General features: G+C 37.7%; 1 non-coding gene across 1 annotated transcript; it reads right to left on the bottom strand.

Moving 5' to 3' along the window:
* Nucleotides 1-14,496: 14,496 nt before the first annotated feature.
* On the bottom strand, nt 14,497-14,619 carry LOC126021283 (small nucleolar RNA ACA64). Its single transcript, XR_007499849.1, has one exon. It is a non-coding gene; the product is annotated as a small nucleolar RNA ACA64 (small nucleolar RNA).
* Between the last annotated feature and the right edge of the window lie 1,187 nt (nt 14,620-15,806).

Below are 15,806 nucleotides of genomic sequence, written 5' to 3'. Positions count from 1 at the left end.
TTTAACATGAATGTGGTTCTGAATATGTATAAATTGCATACGTAACCCAAGCTAAGGGCTCCAAGTCCATTTGACAGAAGGTCCCTCAGCGCTGAGTCTAATACCTCCATCCTTCTCTCCTCTCTGTGTCCTCTATTTTGTGCAACAACAAGCAACCTGATAGAAAAAAGGAAGAGAGAAAGAAAGGGAGAAAATGAGAGAATGGAAATGAGATAGAAATGATGAGAGAAAAAGAATGTTGAGAGAAAAAATAGAGAAAGATAAAAGAAGGAAGGGAGGGGGAAAGAGAAAAGGGGGAGAAGAGAGAAAGTAAAAGAGAATAAAAGCGAAAGAAAGAACAAAAGAAAGAAAATGAAAGAAAGAGGAAGAAGGGTCGAAGGAAGAAAGAAAGGAAAGAAAATAAGGAAGGAAGGAAAGAAAATCCTCAATACTTAAGTAAATTTTGTCTGATTTTAGTGTCTTTTTTATTGTTTGATTTCCTCAAGAAATCAAGAAATTGGGGTCAGAGTGATAGGACAGAGGAAGAGCCTTTGCCTTTGCATGAGGATGACCCAGGGCGACCTGGGTTCAATCCCTGGTGTCCCATATGGTCCCTTAGGCCAGGACTTATTTCTGAGTGAAAGCCAGGAATAACCTCTGAGTTTTACCGGGTGTGGCCCATAAAGCAATAATAATAATTAATAATAATAATAATAATAAAAATAAAAAATAAAATAATAAATAATAGTAGAAAAATAAAAAATAGAGGAAATAAATCAAATCTAATTGAAGAAATAATACATGAAAGAAAGGATGAATAATTAAAAATCTGTTTATAGTTTGAAAGGATATTTATCCTTTCATGTTCTTGATATTCCTACATCATGCCACTCATACTGTATCTTAGAGTGGATGTATAAGACTAGAGTATGAAATAATGGTCCATACTTTTCCCTATGTTTCCTAGAGGCTCTATAAAGAGCCTCTCAATATTTTCTAAGTCCTATATAAACAAAGTACATAGAGCTGCGGAACAAATCTCAAGATTAATGCGATGATCTGTGTGGCTAAAACATTCACTACTGTGAAAGCCTAGTAATCTTATGCCAACACCCATACCTGCCAAGTAACTCTTCTTACCCAAAACAACACTGCAATTCTCTATTTAAAACATATCTTCTCCCATCCTTACCAATCCTTTCCTACAATATGTGATATTCTTTTTACATAGAACCCTTTCCCTTCTTAGCCCTGCATTTTGGCTTCCATCTTTCACCCAACTTCGTTTCTACTTTTTTTTTGGAGGGGGGAGTGGGAGGTTAATACCTATTAGTGCTCAGGAATCTTTCCTGTTCTGCACTCAGAAATTACTCGTGGCAGGTTCAGCGGACCATATAAAATGCCAAGGACCAAACCCATGTTGCCACATGCAAGGCAAATGCCCTACCTGCTGTGCTATCACTCCAGTGCTATTCTTTGCTTTCCAGAAATGACTACACAGCTTCATAGTCCTTTGCCGCTATTGCTGCCTAGATTTATAAATTGGGACTCTCATAATAATCTCAAACAATTTTCCCAAAATGAAACATTCTGTTCGCACCTAGCAGCTCATGAACTCGGCGTCTCAGTGAACATTAAGGCTATCTTCCTAACAACTAGTTTGGATATCAAAGGATACGCTGTCTCAGAACTGTTTTTAGACTCTCATTTAGGAAACTACTGAGCCACACAAATTTACCATTGACTCAATCTCCATTCTTTTAGCTTGACACATCCTTTGTTTTATTTCTCTCCCTGTCGTTTTACTATTGCTCCACTGCAAGACTGTCGTGGGTGGTGTTCTTGCCACCCTCATTTTCCCCTAATAAAATAATCCATACCAGGGCCAGGTATCACTCAACTACATCTGTCTTTGCTTTTAGCTAGAATTCAAAACTATATCCAACTTAAGCATGGCTCCACGTGTAAATTCTGGAGATGTTATTTTTGATATCTGTGTATTTGTGTGTATGTGTATACAAACAGGCACAAGTCCTCTGCTCTCAACATTGTAGAATGTTGATGGTCCTGTGCAAGTTTCTAAAGTTCCTTGTGTGGGATTTTTTTCCTTAGATATTTTTGAGGCGATACCTACAGTGAAATTGAGGAAATCAGACAAACAGTTACATGGAAATGAAATTAAAATGAAATTACATTAGATTAAAATGTAAGCTCCTTTCAGAGTGCTGCTCATGATCTCCTATTACGCCTCACAACACTTAGCAAAGTACCTTGTTTAATGTGATTGGGTTCAGACCCAGGAAAGAAGGAAGTTGAGTTAACCAAAAGCAGATGAGGTCAGCCGAGTCTTAAAAAAAAAAAAAATGCCAGTCGTGAAGGAGAAAATGGCATGGATTTTAAAAGCAAAATTGTATGTGATGAGTTGGAGCTTGGAGAGGATTTTTTTTCTATTAAAAAATATTTTTTGAATGGAAAAAGTAAGCCCTAACTAAAGAGCCAAAGAAGACGCTAATGGATGAAATGCTTAACACACATGGGATGGAAAATTGTGCTTCGTTAAGTCAAAAAGCAGCTTCTGAAGAACATATTGTGGCTGCGGCTTCACAGGTGCCTGACCCGCTGGCCCCAGTACATCACTGCACCATGTGTTTGGCCCGGCTCCGCCACTCCAGCCGCCATGCAGGAAGATCAGGTTCAGTGAGGCAGAAATTTCTAGAACGGCTTGGAACTACTGCTCCTGCCAAAGCTGATCCCCTCCTTCTCACCCTTTTATCCACACACAGGAGCATTAAAGAACTAAACAGTCTCATCTCAATTTCCTCCCAACCTCACTCTTTTGGCTCCTCATCCTCAGAGGAGCAGCTGTTTTTCAGCTGATGTTTTAAGTCACACACTCTGAGTTAAATTATGATTCCTTCCTAAAGCAGAGAGCTCCTTTGCTCTGGTTTGTTTTAATTTCTCCTGAACATCCTTCTTACAGGGGTGCCTCACTTTACACATTTTCAATTCTCCTCAGGAACATATGGTTTATGCACCACAGTAAAAATCCAACATTTGCACTTTGAATTGGGTTGAAATTCACCAAGAGAAGATGCATTTAAAGAAACCATGTGGGGAATCCTTTTTTTTTTTTGCCTTTTTTTTTTCCCTTTGAGCTTTTATTTTTGTTCCTCTGGAAGAAAGAATCCTTTGATAGTATAAATGATTGATTCTCTTCATTCTTCCAGAAAACTACACTTCATTTTTATGAGCTTAGTAGATTTTGATAGCTATTCAAGGAAGTTTCTCAAAACTATGCAACCATTTGTACCCAGTTATTCCTAAACTGTGGGCTAGATCCATGCTGCTTCCCTCAATTCCTAGTCTAAAAAAGTGGTAATTGGTCTTTAGTACAAGGGTGGGAGAGAGAGAGAGAGAGAGAGAGAGAGAGAGAGAGAGAGAGAGAGAGAGAGAGAGAGAGAGAGAGAGAGAGAGAGAGAGGTATTATGTGTTAAATCCACAGCTGCCAATTGAAAAGTAGTATAGACAGGAAGGAGGAAATGATTTAGGCCTAGAGGTGTCATAGGGATATTGGGACATCATGGGACCTTGAGAGGTGGGCCTGGGAAGCATCTTCGAACACAAAAATCATAACCTTGAATACTGTTGGCAGTAGCCCTATTGTCTACTTGACCTATTGTTTAAAATATTAAGTAGTGACTATAGAATAATATAATATTCAATAAATATTTTAGAATTTATCTAGCCAAGCAAATGCAGTTTCTTTATGGCATCATGTTAGGAGAATCAGTACTGTTCTAAAATTGTTCTTTGGGATTGTCTTACTTCTAATTTAGAAATGACATTAAAAGGACAGTTCACCAAACATTATGCACAGCAGATCACTTCCAGAAACACCTATGGTCCTTCTATGTAGCTGAGGCTGTGACATTAGGAAATGTGGTTTTTAGGACACTTCTTAAGAAGTTAACTGCCTTGGGGCCGGAGAGATAGTATGGAGATAGGTGTTTGCCTTGCATCCAGAAGGCCAGTGATTCGAATCCCGGCATTTCATATGGTCCCCTGAGCCTGCCAGGAGCGATTTCTGAGCATAGAGCCAGGAGGAACCTCTGAGCACTGCCAGGTATGACCCCCCCCCCCCCAAATAGTTAACTGCCTTAACTTCTCACTTCCCACCATAATCTTCACTTTTTCCCTCTCTATTAGAATTGTCTTCAATAGAGAAATAACAACACTTAACGACTATCATGACAGTGGTAGTGAGTGAGAGGAATAAAACGCCTGTTTCAAATGCATTGGAGAATGGGGCTGTTTTTTCTTTCTTTTTTTTTTTTTTAAATAAATGAAATCCAACTACAAATGGTTTTGTAATTATGGTGCTTAAATAAAGATAGTATTAAACAATAACAACAACAAAAACATAAATCATACCAATATCTATTAAATGCTAACCATTTTAACTATAGAAATTTATTTATCTGCATAGTACTTTTATGCAGGGAGATATCACCAGAACCAGCATACTGAACACACAAAATGAATATCACAAGGGTTGAAGCATTACTGCAGCATGTAGGGCTCTTGCCAGGCATGTGGCTGGCCTAATTTTAATTCCCAAGACCCTATATTGTTCCCAACTCCCGTCTCCCCAGATTTTTGCGCACAGCTAGGTGTGATCCCCCAAGAAAACAAAACAATGAACAAAAGAATCTCAGATACCAAAAAATGTGGACAGAGCTGTGGTTTCAAAGCCTACCTGGCTTGCTATGTGAAGCAGTTATGTCTGAACTCATTCCTGATTGATAAACGGGTCACTACATAGCCTCTTTCTGCAATAAAAAGAACAATAAAAATCACTTTGCATTTGCAGGTACATGTCTTTGCTGTCCTCATTTACTTAATCTTTAGAACACTCTTTATAAATATTTTACACCATCATTTATAACTGATAAATTCAGATTGTATCTAAGGTCATGGATCTATCTTTTGGAGATGTGCTTGCATATGGACTAAAAAAAGATCACACTAACTTTATTTACTGAGTACATGGAGAATAAAGAAGAAAGAATTAGACCTTCATCAAAATAATGCCAGAGTAGTGAGTAGTGATGTGGGGAAATAATTTTTGACTACAGATTTAGAAGCCCTTAAAATATTATCATAACAACACAGATTGATATACATGTACACATATCAAGTTGATGGACATTCACGGGATTCCCAGGCACACGAATGCACATTCATGAAGATGACTCACCTCCATGCACACATAGTTATACCATTTGCTTTATAATATATGATTTGCTACAATGATAGATATTAGAATAAGTCGAACACAATTTTATGTTCACAAATTCCTCTGGGATTCCCTCCCTTGATTTTTCCAGTTGTACTTTCCTGTTTTGCAAGTAGTATAGGTGAGATCTTGGGCCTATTACTGGTGCTAATGAGAGAAGCTTGTGGCCATTGTCACATATTGTCATATATTGTGGCCAATATATGAAGAAAATACTATTTGGGAGGTTTGTCCCCTGGTTTGTGCCATTGAGCAGCTCAAGGCCAACTTTGAAGAGACAAATAACTAAACTCATCTTCAAAGAAATTCCAAAGATTTTCCTCTCTTTTCTGATTTCTTTATACCCTCTTTTTCTAAACTTGATACTTGAACCTCATTATTATCTTTCAAGTGAACTTCTTATGTATCTCTGACTCTCTGACTATTTCATTTATCTACTTGCCTTTTCATGCTGCTGTGTATCACACTTTGTCTTACCTAGCAAAAATCTTCCTAAGATTTTGCTACATCAGTCTAATAGCTATCTCCTCTTGGGATTTTGAATAGATCACATTTGGGTTGTGATATTACTTAGAAACTTTCAAAGTCTTCCTAATATTTTAAATACATCACAATCTCTTGTTTATTAATTCAGGACTTTTATATTTGTTTAAGTTTCCTTCTTATTTATTTCAATTATTTGTGTTAAAGTTTATTATTATAATTATTATTATTTAATATTATTAATCTAACACACCTACAATAATATTAATGGTAAGATTTTGTTGTGTAAAGTTACCTCAATTTACCAAAGTACCAGTACTTTATTGCACGCGACATTAATTTCCCTTTTATGTTCTTTTGTTCTTTCCTGACTTCTACAACTTACAGTCATATCCCCTGAACCACTATTTGGTTAGAACATCTAAGAAATTCTATTTCTTATTACTTCATCAATGTTATTCCTTTTGTTCTCAAAATTGCTTTTCTGCCATTGCATTATTTTATCCCAAACCTATACTTACAAATTTTCCTTGTAAAAGAATGCTCCTCTTTCACTCCAAACATTGAGCTAAGAAAGAATCACAAGAATAATAGTTATATTTTATTCTGTGGACCAGAGTAGGCTCTGAAAAAATTAAAACTACTAACTCTGAATTTTTTTTGAAATTCTAATGCCCATTTTATAAATGTGAAATTTTAAGATAAACATCATGAACCTTTCTCAAGATTACACACAAATGACAGAACCAAGATCTGAAGCTAGGCAGATTGACTATGTCTTGTTCTCTTCTTCTTCCTCTTCTTCTTCTCCTCCTCCTCTTCTTCTTTCTTCCTCCTCCTCCTCCTCCTCCTCCTCCTCCTCTTCCTTCTTCTTCTTCTTCTTCTTCTTCTTCTTCTTATTATTATTATTATTATTATTATTATTATTATTATTATTATTATTATTATTTTGGGCCACATTCGGTGATGATCAGAGGTTACTCCTGACTATGTGCTCATAAATTACCCCTAGCTTCGGGGGACCATATAGGATGCCAGGGGATCAAACCAGTTTATCCTGAGTCTGCCATGTGCAAGGCAAATGCCCTACCACTATGCCATTGCTCTGGCCCCGTGTTCTCTTCTTGTAAATGCACATTCCCAGTATCAGACAGTATTAAGTCTAAGGAGGATATGGGATGCTCTGATTGGGTAGCACTGCCTTTAAATAATTTCCTTGCTTACTTATAATGTACCGATTCCTAATATAAGTGTACAAAATAATTGAAATGACTTCTTCATGAGACAGATCTCATCAGTTCACCTGCTTTTCTTAGAATGTTAAAAAAATATGTACCATGAGATAATTTCTCAATGATAATTTGTATCTGCTGTTTTAGTTTAAATCAGAGAATTATGAAGGAAGAAGATATGGTTCATATAATTTATCAAAGTCATGAGTAGCCTAGAGTATAAAAATAGAGAGATAGTACAGAAGATAGGGTGCTTGCCCTGCATGTAATCTACCTGGGCTAGATCACCAGTTCCCTATATGGTTCCTCAAGTACTACCAAGTCTAATCTTTAAGCAAAGAACCAAGAAAAAACCCTAAGCATGCTGAGTGGTCTGCAAACAAGCTTATAAGAAAGAGCCACACATGGAATCTTCAAATCTCATTCTTTCAGTTCAATGGACTTAGTTCTCAGAGCTTGCTGCAATCAAGAGTTTGGTCAATTTCCACACATGCCACATTCAACTTGGTCTTTGTAGGTGGGTCCAGGCCACAGAAAAACATACACTCTCCAATCTCATGATAGAACTGTCCCTTCCATAGTCGGTTTTGACCCTGGCTATACTGTGTAAGTATATACTACTTGGGACTGAGGTGACAGGGAGCCCAGAGGGCCATCCATCAGCCTTCATTTTGCAGCATAAAATAATCAAGTCAGAATATTAATATTGTGGTAATTGCTTCCCCCCATGATGTTTACAGAGAGAGAAACAGCTGGGATGGTTGACATCTGAAACAGGAGCGGCTGATTGTTACTTGTGCAGCAGATGGGCCTGGGTTATGAATAAGCAGCAAATGTGAAAAAGAGATTTGCAGGGTTGAGCCAGACTTACTTTGTGCAAAACTAGTTAACCCTTGCCGTTTGCCTCAGATGGAAGGCTTGGATTGTCAGATTAATTGACTTTGTGTTGGGAGATCTGGTAGAATAGGCTTTGACAAAGACTGGAATAACATCGGAGGTGTTATTCCATTACAAAAAATGCAGTTATTGCAGTGCAAGAAAAGAGCTGATGTTCACTTGATAAATAAGTGGTCAAAATAAAGACCCTCTGGAATGACTGGAAACATGGCCTTTCTGCATTCCAGTATCTAGCAGGTTTGCACATCAATTCAGAGGAGGGTAGGTTAGCCTACTGTGGAATAGGGTCTCAGTTACTATTTCCTTCAATCTTTCCCAAAAAATCCTGCTATTAGAGCTCGAAAATTTATATTTAGGAAAGTAGAGCTTTGTGTTATATAACTATGAAGCTCATTAAAATGTATGTTCTTTGTCCAAAATTTAATTGCCAAACTTAGAAATTTACTTATTATGGGGCCAAAGTGATAGCACAAAGGTTAGGGTGTTTGCATTGCATTTGTGTTTGATCTCCTGCACCCCATGTTCTCCTAGATTTCCAGCAGTGATTTCTGATTGCAGAGCCAGAGTAATCTGAGTATGGTGGCCCCAATCACCTTCCCTGAAACAAAATAATAAAATGCCAATTATGATGGCAAACTGGTAGGGAAAGAAGCATGGGATGGATTCTGTGAACATTGGTGGAGAGAGGTTGACACTGGTGGTGGGATTGGTGCTACAACATTGTATGCCTAAAACCCAACTCAAAATAACTTTGTAAATGAACAGTGCTTTAAGTAAAAAATAAATTTTAGGTGGGCGCCCTAGACCGAGCAACCCGCCCCAGGGACCCCAAGCCCGAGTAGAGTGTAGGAGGGGGTGAGGAGAACCCTGCACCTGACTCACTCTGTGCTGCAGGCTAGGACCAATAGACTGGGTGAGACTGGGCCGGCCACCTGGACCTTTGTGTGACCTAGAGCAGCCCACCCCCCTGAGCCCCGGAGTGGACCTGGGACTCCCCAAGAGCTAAGGGCAGCAGCCGGCAGGGTTTGGCTGAGGGAATTTCTTCTGCTGAGGCTCAGAGGGGGCGGAGCTCCATTGACTCCCAGAGAGAGGAGGGAGGATAGAGAGCTAGGCTCAACAGTGCTAGCAACCATTGTGGCCAGGAGCGGAACTGCACCAACTGAGAGGAATAAAGAGAAGGAAATTGATAAGACCCACTGAAGGAAGGCTGACCTCCTCGAGGAGGGGGGGGGAAGAGCTAGGCTTAACAGCGCCCTCCACCATTGTGGCCAGAAGAGGACCTGCACTAGCAGACAACAAAAGGGAGAAGCAACGAATTAGGCCACAGAAAGAGCACAGGAGGAGCCAAACCTCAGCGAGCTCACTAAACAGCCCCCTCTAGAACCACCCGCAGGGAGGGGACCCATCCCCACGCCACAGGGGCCAAAGCAGGCTGAATTTAGAAAGCACAGCACTCCAAACCACACCAATAAATGCAAAGAAATATGGGTAAATCAAGGAGAACCCTAATATCTGGAGATACGGAGAAAAACCCTAGCAAGTTTTCAAGTCCACCAAAATGCACAGATCCATGGGAAGGAGCCCTAAAAGCAGCCATGAGGAAGGAAATGCAAGAATTGATAAAAGAAATGAAAGAAATGCTAGCTATCGAGTATAAGAAATCTATGGATGAACAAATCAGCCAAATTAAAGAAGAAATGTTAAGGAACATGAGAGATTCCATACAAAAAGAATTGAAGGAATTAAAAGACAAAGTAACAAGCCTTACGAGCAGAAACACGGAGTTGGAGAAGCACATTGAGGAACTCGAAGAAAAATGCAAACAAAAATGATCAAGAAACCAACAAAGAAATAAAAGGCAAAGAACTGGAAGAAAAAGTCCAGTATCTAATAAACAAGGACAAAAAAAATCTAAGAATGTGGGTATATCAGAACGAAAGGAAATAGGGAAAGGAGAAGAACAAGTAGTTAGGGAAATAATAGCAGAGAACTTTCCCACCCTCTGGAAAGAAACTTCAGTGCAAATCCAGGAAGTGAAGAGAGTCCATAATAAAATAGACCAAGACATATAGTAATCCAAATGGCAATAAAACAAAGAGTAATATGAACTCCTTAAAGCAATAAGGGAGAAAAAACCTCAAGTACAAAGGAAGGGACATACGAATCAAACCAGATTTCCCATTTGAAATAATTCAAGCAAGAAGATAGTGGAATGACATATTTAAACAACTAAATAAAAAAAATTTTCAACCTAGGGTCCAATACCCAGCAAAACTATCATTCATATGGGAGGGCAGACTAAAAACATTCTCAAACAAGAATGAACTTGAACTATTTGTGCAAACAAAGCCAATCCTAAATGACCTACTCAGAGACAAATTACAGAATCCAAACCCCCAATTGTAACAACAACCACTCCACACAACACAACTGCAACAACAGTCCTCTCTCACAATAATCTCCCTAAATGTTAACGGACTAAACTCTCCAATTAAAAGACACATAGTAGAGAACTAGATTAGGAAAAATAAACTGGACTTCTGCTGTCTGCAAGAAACACACCTACAACTACAGGATAAGCACAGGCTTAGAATAAAAGGATGGAAAGTAATTATTCAGGTCAATGGAAAACAAAAAAGAACAGGGACAGCCATTCTTAGACCAAATTGCATTCAACCTCAAGGAAGTGATCAGAGACAAAGAGAGTCACTGCTTACTGATCAGGGGAACATTAGATCAAGAATTACTAATCCTGGTCAATATCTATGCACCTAATGTAGAGCCAGTAAAATATGTGAGGCAACTGCTCACAAACCTGGAGAAACACATGAAGGGAAATGTGATAATAGTAGGGGACCTCAATACTCCCTATCACCACTGGACAGATCCACCAAACAGAAAAATAGTAAAAAAAAAAAAATAAGAGCTCTAAATGAAAAATTAGAAGATCTAGGGCTAATAGACTTAATATAGAACCCTCCATCCCCAGAAAGTAGAATACACATTCTTCTCAAGCCCATATGGAACCTTCTCCAGAATAGACCATGTCTTAGGATACAAATCCAACCTATATAAGACCACAAATGTAAGGATCATTAGAAGTACCCTATCAGAACACTATGCAACAGAGGTCAAAATTGACTTCAAGAAGAATCAATGGAGAAAAACTAATACCTGGAGATTAAACAACATGCTGCTCAACAATAGCTGAATCAAAGAACAACTCAAGGAAGAAATAAAAAGATTCCTTGAGACAAATGATAATGAAGAGACAACATGTCAAAATTTGTGGGACACAGCAAAAGCAGTACTTAGGGGGAAACTCATAGCAATATGAGGCCTATGTCAAGAAACAGGAAAATGACAAAATCAACAGTTTAAACGATCACCTCAAGGAATTGGAACAACAGCAGCAGAGAAATCAAACCACAACCAGAAGGCAAGAAATATTAAAAACCAGAGCAGAAATAAACAACATAGAAACTAAGAAAACAATACAAAAATCAATGAGACCAGGAGTTGGTTTTTCAAAAAACATAAACAAGATAGACAAACCACTGGCCAAAACTCACCAAAAAAAAGAGGGAAAACACCCAAATCAGTAGGACCACAATTAAAAGGGGAGAGATTACAACAAAACCCCAAGAAATACTACATATCATGGGATCATACTATGAACAATTATACTCAGCTTGGCTAGATAACCCAGTAGAAATCGACAGATTCTTGGAAAAATGCCATCCTCTGAGACTGGAAAAGGAAGAACTAGAAAGCCTAAACCAGAACAATCACCTCAGAGGAAATTAAAGATGTAATTAAGAAACTCCCTAAGAACAAAAGTCCAGGTCCAGATGGATTTACAGGTGAATTCTACCAAACATTTCAGAAGACCTACTACCACTTTTCCATAGGATCTTCCAAATCATAGAAAAAAACAGAAATCCTCCCCAATTCCTTTTATGAGGCTAATATCACACTCATTCCCAAAGATGGCAAAGACACCACCAAGAAAGAAAACTACAGACAAATCTCACTAATGAACATAGATGCAAAGATACTCAACAAAACCTTAGCAAACCGAATCCAGCACTTTATCAAAAATATCATACATCATGACCAGTGGGTTTTATACAAGGAATGCAAGGTTGGTTCAACATACGCCAATCAATCAACATTATACATCACATCAACAACAAGAAAGACAAAAACCACATGATCATATCAATCGATGCAGAGAAAGCATTTGACAAAATCCAACACCCTTTCATGTTAAAGACACTCAGCAAAATAGAATTAGAAGGAACCTTCCTCAAGATAGTTACAGCTATCTATGAAAAGCCTACAGCCAACATTATACTTAATGGTGAGAAGATAAAAGCATTCTCACTAAGGTCAGGAACTAGGCAAGGCTGTCCACTCTCTCCACTCTTATTCAATATAACCTTAGAAGTCCTAGCAATAGCAATCCAACAAGAGAAGGGAATCAAAGGAATCCAAATTGGGAAAGAGGAACTCAAACTATCTGTATTTGCAGATGATATGATGATATTCATCGAAAATCCTAGAGTCCACAGTAAAACTCCTAGAAACAATTAACCAATAGAGCAAAGTGGCTGGATACAAAGTCAATACACAAAAGACAGTAGCATTTCTATACACAAACAACAAAGTCAAGGAGAGAGAGAGATTAAAAATACAATTCCATTTAAAATAGTATCAAAAATATCAGGTACCTAGAAATCAACCTTACAAGGAAAGTGAAAGATTTCTTTGTTTTGGTGTGGTTATTGAAGTTGTTGTCCCCATTTATATTTATATTGTTTTTTCTTCTTTACTTTTCTTTCTTTAGGTGCTCTGCCATGTTTTTTAACTCAAGACCTTGGCTTCTTTTGTGGTGCCTATCGTTATCACTGGATGGTCACTGGATATTTGACACTTCTTTTTGTACTGTTGGGTGTTTCATCTTTATTTTTTCCTTCATCTCTCAAACTGACGATGAGAGCCTCTAGAAATATTCCGCCCATTTTCGGTGTATTAGACTTTTACCCCAGTTTATTACTTTTCTCCTCTTCAAATAAAACCACATAACTTGAACTATGTAGTCCTTCCTCTCAGTTAGAGGGGGAAATAAGGGAGGCACCAAGACCAAGACTACTAAGTAGTAAGCTAGGTACAGAGGGGACCACATATTCTCACAGCCCCGGGGGTGAGGGAGGATGATATGGGAGGTAGGATGTACACAGAGGTGTAGGGAGGACAAATCGGTGACAGGAACCCCCTGATTTTATGTAAATATGTACCTATAATATTATTGTCAATAATATGTAAGCCACTACGATCAAAATAAAAATTATATTAAAAAATTTAAAGTCAATTTGTGATGATTTATTGCTATCTCATTCAACCTATATATCAGGGGTCTCAAACTCAATTTACCTGGGGGCCGCAGGAGGCAAAGTCGAGGTGATCCTTGAGTGCAAAGTCAGTAGTAAGTCGTGAACATTGGGGGGTGTGACCCAAACAACTAAAACAAAACAAAACAAAAAAAGATTCCTCTAGGGCAGGGCCACAAAATGTTGTACGGAGGGCTGCAAACGGCCCGTGGGCCCCGAGTTTGAGACCCCTGCTATAAAAAAAATCTGATCATTAAGTATAATATAATCTAATGATTAATTTCATTTACATAAATAAATGTTCATCTCTGACATCTGATTTATATTACACAAAATTTTATTTTACACTTAGTCTCATATGATAATCATATCTTCTCTGCCATTAATAAAAACTTTAAAATTTTCAAAAATAAAATGAATGTCCTTGGGATGTGTGACATGTTGAAACTTATTAGCATTTTATATTTACAATATGTAATTTAGTTCTGTCAGAACATTTTCAGACATAATTTTTCTCTGAAAGTCATTTATTATAGAGATGATTGGACAGAGGTTAAACTGGGAGGGCACTGTGCATTATATATGCCCTGGATTGTATCTCCTGCTAATGATCTGCCTCCCACTAGCTTTGTGTTTTTGTACAAGAGTTGACCTTAAATATGTAACTTGATAATGCTTCAGAATCCAAAACCATTTAAAACAATTCAGAGTAATAACAGTTACCATAAATACCAGGTACTTTATACTTATATATTTTGTATTTATATAAGTCATAGTATGCGGTGCAGAAATAATGGGACAAAGCTGGTGGAAATGTCTTAAAAATTGTGAAGTAATATACAGCCACAAGGTAGCAATAATATTATAAGGGTAGCTGAAGGAGAGTAAGAAGAGTAGTAGTAATTCTTAGAATTGGGTGTGTTGACTTTTTAATAAACTGCCTAGTATATTTAATTTATAACATATTTATATTTAATAACTACCTAGAACTATCTAGAAGTAAGACATAGAATTTGGAATCCATAACTCAAAAAACCAAAACCTCACTTTTTTTAAAGATCAGATTTTAATCTAAAGGGGGTATCCAGTTCCCTCCCCACACCCTTTTTTGGTGCACAGTGCACAGAGGACCGTCTAGGATTGGGCACTCCTTGAGTCTTGTTGAAGAAGACAGGGCCACGATGAGATGGGCCATGGTGTTCTGGGTTGCTCTGGGGTAAGTCTGGGCCTGGGATTCATCACCCCACAAGCGAGAGTGGGTGGTTAACTGAGGCCCCACAGGCTCCAGTTGCTAAATCTTACCCAGAGCCACAAAGCCATGGATAATTTTTCAACCAATTTTGGACTTCCTATCTACCCCTCATAACAGAGTCCACAGAACTTTAAATCTTAATAGCATAATATGGCTAAATAGAAAGAACTCCTGAGCTTTAGTTATACAGGGAATAATAGCCAGAATTATAGAATGACACAAATTCATATTCTTGAGTAATATTTGGAGGGTGAAATTTTCAAAAGGCAGAATTTAACTTCTTCCATGGCATTAAGGGTACAGGTACAAAACAAGCATTTAGAAGAAATTTATATCTATACATAAAGAGAAGAGACTGGAGGGAGAATGGGAGAGATTGCTGAATTCTAGAGTTTTAAGCAGAAAAGACCATCAATATAAGACAAATGTAAATAAAATTATTATGAGGTATAACTATCATCACTGATTATTTTTTTAATTTTTATTGTGGACGAAGTGAATTACAAATATTTCACTGTAATATTTAAGTAATATTTTAGGTACATAGTGACATTGAATCAAGGGCATTCCCACCACCATTGATGTCCTCCCTCCACCCCTGTTCCCAGCATGCATCCCATATATCTCTCCTTTACCCCCCCCCCCCCAGAATACTAGTATAACTGGTCCCCACTTGTACAACTGATTCTTATTGATCTAAGTTTTGATAATTTTATTTGCCTTGTGCTGTATCAAACAGTAAGTTTATTTGGGGGCATACTGGGGTGAGAAACTGGGGTGGGTGAGAAACTGAAGACATAAGTGGAAATACTGTTAGAACATTTAATACCTGAAATAAATGTATTATGAACAACTGATAAATCTTGGTGTTATGATAAAAAATTAATTGGTAAAAGAATAAAAATCTTTGTTTTAAAATGCACAATTGGTGGGAGAAGATCATGCAACAAAATATTCCTTAAACTGGAAAGGAAAGTTGATACGTTCTACAATATACAAGCTTATAATTGTTTTCTCTACCAATTTAAGGAAGAGAGCTAAAATATATAACTTATATTTCAAGCTGTCTTTTGGTAGCACTTTCCCTATAACTAACTCCATTGGTGCCTGGGTAGGTTTGGCATGAAACATGTAAAGCTTGGATCTCTTAAGTGGTTTGAGAATAAAAATAAATCCACATAAGGGCTTGGCTTTTATTTTTGTACCTTTCTAAACTCCTTAGTGCAGCAAAATAAACACTATTTTTCCCTTTTTTGTTCACTTAATTTTTTGCA

Source organism: Suncus etruscus, chromosome 10, assembly GCF_024139225.1.
Source record: "Suncus etruscus isolate mSunEtr1 chromosome 10, mSunEtr1.pri.cur, whole genome shotgun sequence".
NCBI lineage: Eukaryota > Metazoa > Chordata > Mammalia > Eulipotyphla > Soricidae > Suncus > Suncus etruscus.
The sequence above is the reverse complement of the archived record's forward strand: the minus strand, read 5'-3'. Positions and strand labels throughout refer to the sequence as shown.